Source organism: Pteropus medius, unplaced genomic scaffold (genome assembly GCF_902729225.1).
Source record: "Pteropus medius unplaced genomic scaffold, Ma_sr-lr_union100, whole genome shotgun sequence".
NCBI lineage: Eukaryota > Metazoa > Chordata > Mammalia > Chiroptera > Pteropodidae > Pteropus > Pteropus medius.
In genome coordinates this window covers 2,862,215-2,867,883 of record NW_024349802.1, presented here as the reverse complement: position 1 = coordinate 2,867,883, position 5,669 = coordinate 2,862,215, and the positions used below count along the sequence as shown (strand labels likewise).

General features: G+C 54.1%; 1 long non-coding RNA gene across 1 annotated transcript; it reads right to left on the bottom strand.

Moving 5' to 3' along the window:
* Positions 1-481: 481 nt before the first annotated feature.
* LOC120581248 (uncharacterized) lies at positions 482-5,663 on the bottom strand. Its single transcript, XR_005647204.1, has 2 exons — positions 4,209-5,663; positions 482-3,376 (listed from the first exon to the last, which is right to left on the bottom strand). It is a non-coding gene; the product is annotated as an uncharacterized LOC120581248 (long non-coding RNA).
* Positions 5,664-5,669: the final 6 nt, after the last annotated feature.

Here is a 5,669-nt window from a genome sequence, read left to right as displayed (position 1 = left end):
GCTGAAAAACTACTTTCATAATTGTTTTAATTTTCTCTCTTGGTGTTATGAAGACCTTTACCGCACACAGTTCTGTGTTAGCACCTTTATTTGTAATGAAAGGCGGGGGTTGGGGGGGCGGGAAGAAAATCGAGGCTAAAACATGGCCCAGCTTCTGACGGCAGCAAGTAAAGCGAGACTCTCACCCAAAGGCATTTTGCACACGCTCGATGCTGTGAAGAGCAAGATCATTAAATCCTTCTCTCTTTGTATGTGAGCCCCTCCTCTTCCTCGAAGATTTCTTGAACAGACCCCAGAGATCTACACCTGGCATCACGCCATGAACCTGCGGAAAGAGGTAACTAAAAGTCTGAGCCATTGATGTTTCGGTTTTCAGAAGCAGTTGCTCGCGAAGACCTCCTCCTGGATTTTTTCCAGTCCTGATGAAAAGGCTTGCTTTTTGCTAAAAGTCAAAAAAATGTTTGTCCCTTAGAAAACTAAATTTTCAAAGGCTTTTTTATTTTGGCTGTCAAAATCAGTAGATTGTTGGATTTCACAGGTTTAAACAAATCTCTGTTTTCTTCATTTTCAGGAGGAAGATTTTAGATTGCACTGCATTTTTTTTTTTTTAAATTCTTTTGCAGTTGGGAACACGGCAACACATACGACGCCACGTGGGGGGCGGAGATGGGCGGCCGTGGATTCTGGTTGTTTGCTGTTCACTTCAAAGCAGCCTCCTTTTCGGAATAAAAATCAGGGGAGACATGATGACTGAAACACCTACCTACTGACCAGGCGGTAGGCGGTGACGATCATTCAGAGGCTATTTTGTCACCGATTAGAGGACTCGTTTTTATGTTATGTTGACTCTTCCGTGAGTCGTATAAATGAAGACCGAGCAGCAAAATGCCAGGCCCTGCGCCCCTGCTCCCGCAGGTGGCAAAGATTTTAGACACGTCGACAGCCTCACGCCCCCCACTTGGAGTGGGCGAACGTTGGAGGTGAGGAGGCTTTCTGCTAAAAACCCCCCACTTAAACCCAGGGGCCTGACTCAAAGCCAGTTTATCAAAAGGCTCCGCGTCGGGACGTACTGTGACTGCTGGGGTAAGGCTTTCGACCTGGAAAAATCCAGAGTTACCACTCGAGCTGAGGCTGCAAGGACACGGGACGCCTGCCTGTGCCGGCGTGGGTGAACTTAAAAAGTCATCTGCGCGTCTGTCTCCGAGTGCATTGTGGGGGCGCCGCTCGTGCTTAGAAGCCACGTCACATTTGCAGAGCGGCCAGCACCGTCACATTCTCTCTGACAAGCCCGGGGCTGGACAGGCCCTGTTGTTTTTGTTAAACAGCCAAATATACGCCGAACCGAAGTCGGGGCCTGACTTGAATGATACTGTTTATGAATTAAAAAACGAGGTGTGAGCTGACTCTCTTGGGACTTGTAAATGGATTCTACCCCAAGTGCAGAGCAGGGGTCTGAAGCCGGCCTTGAGCGCAGGCGGCCGGGGAGGTGGCTTTCTAAAGGGAAAACATTCACTGAGATGTGTAAGCTTCAGTAACTGGTGGAAAAAAAAAATCATGAAAAGCCCGCGATTTTGGAATGCTGCCTCGGACGGCCGTTCTCCCAGCCGAGTTACATCCCACCGTGAATCATCACCAGATGGAACTCACTCCGTGCACTTATTTCTCTTTGATTTGAAATGAACGGGACTGCAGCTCTGTTGCGGGTGGCGGGCACGGTGATCGCTTCGAGTCCCGATCAAAAGCAGGTCGATGGCGTGTCACGCGCCATCGATCCGGCGGGTCACACGGGTTGGCTGTGGGCTCAGTCCGCTTGGCTGCCTCCTAGTCAGCTCTTCCTCCTGGTCATGCTCGGAGCCTGGTCTCTGTTGTCCCTTGTGCACGTTTAACATCACGAGGACACTTCCCGTCACGGAGGAAAAGTTTCCGTATCGATGACGCGGGTGCTGGAGGGCAGAGCCCGAGGCCGGAGCTGACCGCATGCAGCTTTCGCTCGACTCCGTCCGCGCAGGCACGTGACCGGCTGCCCCTCCGGCTCCGTCCGGGGCCGTTTTGGATTGCCGAGAGCTGTTCATCTTTCGTTTCCTTCATCTTTGAATCCAGAGCAGTTTCCCCAAGCAAGTGGCCTGCTGGCGGCGGGGGTGCGAGATGAAACGCATGGGGTCCCTTTTCCTGCTTCCTAAATTATTCCTGCAGCTCAGACATTAGCGATCTTTTCACTGTTTCGGAAAATCCGTGTTGGCCAAAGCGGGCACGGGATGATAGGGGCTGTCCTTGACTTCTGACCGCCGGGTGATCATGGGGTTATAAATAAACGCTGCCCTCAGGGTCTCCGACCACCAGGCTGCCCTCCCGACTCTCCCTCGTGCGGGACAAGGAAAGGACGAGCTGGCACCGGCAGCGGCCGGCTGACTCTGTGGATCGCTTAGAACTAAACGCCAAGCAGAGCGGGAAGGTTGGGAGCCTCCTGGACTGATTCTGGGAGCCCTGCCCAGGCCTTTGTGGGTGCATCTTAACTGTGATTGGTAGAGAAGGAACTAACCCCTTCAGAGAAGTTCTACGGTCTCCTGTGCGGGATGGGTGGTCTGGCCTCTAGAATCTTCTCTCTGACCTTGCTTTTGCCCTGCCGTGTGCATCCTTTTGCTGGGAGTGATTACGACGCCCCGGCTTCCAAGATTTCACCTTTTTGTCTCCAACAGTTCGATCCACGAGATTACCCCTCGCATGGGCTTTCCTCTCTTTGCTGCGGTGAAGACACCCGGGTTTGTAATTGTCTATTAAATGGTCTATTAAATAGTCCTCGCTGGAGGGACCGCGGCAAACACCACTCTGCCTTTCAGTGCCTCGCAGGCTCCCTCAGCGCTTTCGGGGAAGACGGCTTAAAGCGAAATCTCGTAACCCGAAGCCGTTCTGGTGACCCCCACCCCGCCATTCAGATTTTTCAGCTTCCCCAGGACAAGGAGGCGTGGCTCCCAGGACTCTCCGCCTGGCCTGGCGGCTTCCTGGGAAGCTCGTGGGCGTCTCCTCTCCGACGCCGTGGTGGTGTCTCCCGGCCGATGCCCTTGGCTTTCGTCCTGCTCCCCCTTCAGGGTCTCCTGGCTTCTCCAGGCGTCTCCCGTGGGCTCGCCCCCTTGTCCCAGCTCATCTCTGTTCGCCTCTTGCCACCTTTACGCCCATCGGCTGTATTTAGATGGATGTGCGCTAAGTCTTTATTTCACGGGCCCAGTTTCTGCTGTGCGGCGCTCACCTCTGCTGGTGTCTCAGCCGCAAAGCGAAGGCCGGTGTGGAGGCTCGTCTTACCCTGACCCAGACCCTCAGGACTGGTGTGAGAAGGTCGCGCTCCATCCGCGGCGTGTGTTCCACTGGTGCCCGAAACACGCTTTTCGGCAAAATGCAGATAGATGTACATGTAAAAAAAATTCATAATTAGGAATTTCTTTTATCGTTTAAAAGTACAACAAGCTCTTTACGCCCAGGATTTCAAAGACGAGGGGAAAATGAGATGAGGCGAAAATAGATTAAATTTGTTTTGATTCAAAATGCCGACTTAGGGGACAATATTTAGTAAATAATGTTAAGTATGTGGGCCCGCCAACAGCCGGTGGCCGAGGGAAGACCACCAACGTGGGCAGAGCGCTCTACCCGAACCGGCCCCGCCTCTGGAGCGACGGTCAGCAGCCCTGCGAGGGAACGGGCTCGTTTATAAGGAACCACACTCCCAGGGGTGCACCTCGTGGGTCTCTGAGCGGTGAGGGTGAGACCCAGAGGCCACCGCTGAAGCTGCTCTGAGGGAGGGGAGCCGCTCGTGCTGACAAGGCGGGGCCACCGGAAGACACGTCCTGGTGTCCCGTTGGCTCAAGCGGCTGCCGGGTGACCAGCTCCATGCGGCCTGCACGCACCCCGCCACCTGCCCGGAAGAGCCTGGCGTGTCTGTCTTGGCAAGTGAACGCCCGGCGTGAGGGGCGGGTCTGCACGCCCCCGCTTTGCGCGCTGCTCTGGGCACTAGCGCAGCCCCGCCGGACACCCCCGCTCGCCCGACACTTCCACAGGCACCCCGTGTTTCTCTTGCCGGCGAGCATCCATCCCCATTCTGCCCGCTACAGCGGGAGAGCGGACAGAGATGTTCATTTGTGTCTGGGGTGTATTCCCCCCCGTTAACTCTGCTACCCACTAAACGCGTCGGGCTGTGCCGGACCCTGTCGCGGACCTACCAGCTAGGCTTCTTGCTTGGGAACAGGTCCCTGACTCTTTTGGGTCCAGCTCCAGAGGGTACACATACTCTGACTGAGCTATTCTTGGCAATTTTGTTCTACTTGGCTAGCGATTGGTGTTTAGGTTTTCATATGATCCAGTTCTGGCCAATAAGACCCATGAGAAGTCTTCTAGGGGTTCCAAGAAAGTTTTCACTCGTTAAGAAGGGAGAGGAGAATGGGGAGAACATCCTTCCTGCTTGGGACACGGTGGTGTGAGGTGTGATATGTGGCACCCAGCAGCCATTTTGCCACTATGAGGGAAGAGACAGTCAACTCCCTGAAGATGAATGAGGAGGTATTGAAGGACCCAGGGTCTTTACATGCTATTGAGTCACTGAAGGAGCCTTGGGGTCTTGTTAGGTGGGATAAGCAGCGCGTTCTCACTTGCATCCCTTATTCTTTCTTTCGTTTTTTCTTTTTCTTTTAGGCTAAAGGTCGCCTAAATGACACACAGGCATTTTTACTCTCTCGTGCCCTAGAAGTTGTTTTGTTCTTTGTTTTGTTCTTTTTTGGGGGAAAAAAGTTATTTTCCCCAAGGGAAAACTTGGCTGCCGAGTCTCTTCATTCTGGCTTCCGTTTTCCAAAAGCCGAGTTCCCAGAGTCTATTCCTGGGGCAGGGGGCCCGGGGAGGGGCGGAGTGTGTAGTTTCCAGAAATTGCTGACGAAGCCCATCCCTCGAGCTGGAGGTCTCCACGGCATACCCAGGGAGGCTGGGGCTGGCACGGGAGCTCCCGGGTGCTCCAGGTTCCCTGCCCCGAGCCTGCCTCCCAGGGAACCTTAGGCCAGAACGGTGAGGATACCCGTGAAGCCCGAGATGGGCCGGGGACGCAAGGCCATGGCCCATCTCCTGGGGACCCTGGAAGCCCCTCGTACTCTTACGTGCATAGAGGAGGGTGATGGCTCAGATAGAATTCCTGCCAGCCTAGTGGGTTTAATTAGTGCCCATCTTGGCAAACTCTTTGCCCCACAGGCGTGTGGTCGGAGAGCTGAGTTCTCCACGGAGCCGTGACCAGAGGCAGCCGAGGGTCTGCGTAGCTGCACGGCCTTTTACGAGGGCCAGTCCCCTCCCATGCGTTCTTTCTGCTAGGACTGTCGTTGGGGCCACCTGAGTCGTTCAGCATGAGCGTCCTCCCTCTCTTTGGAGTGCCAAGGGAAGCGCCTTGACTGCCCTTTCTTTATCGAATGACGACGCCATTCATGACAAGCATCTTTTGGGTGCTGCTCGTTCAGCCTTAGGTGCTGCTCTCTGGTGCCCTCCGATGGGAGAGCAGGCGTGCCGGGCCATCCATCACCACCCTGTCCTTATTCTTCAATGTCCTTCTCCTGTTATATTTATTATAGTTCGTGGTATAATGTTTTTCTCCAAGTGACTTGGTTTTCTCTTGATAAAATTTCTAGCACTGCAGCTATATTTCCTTT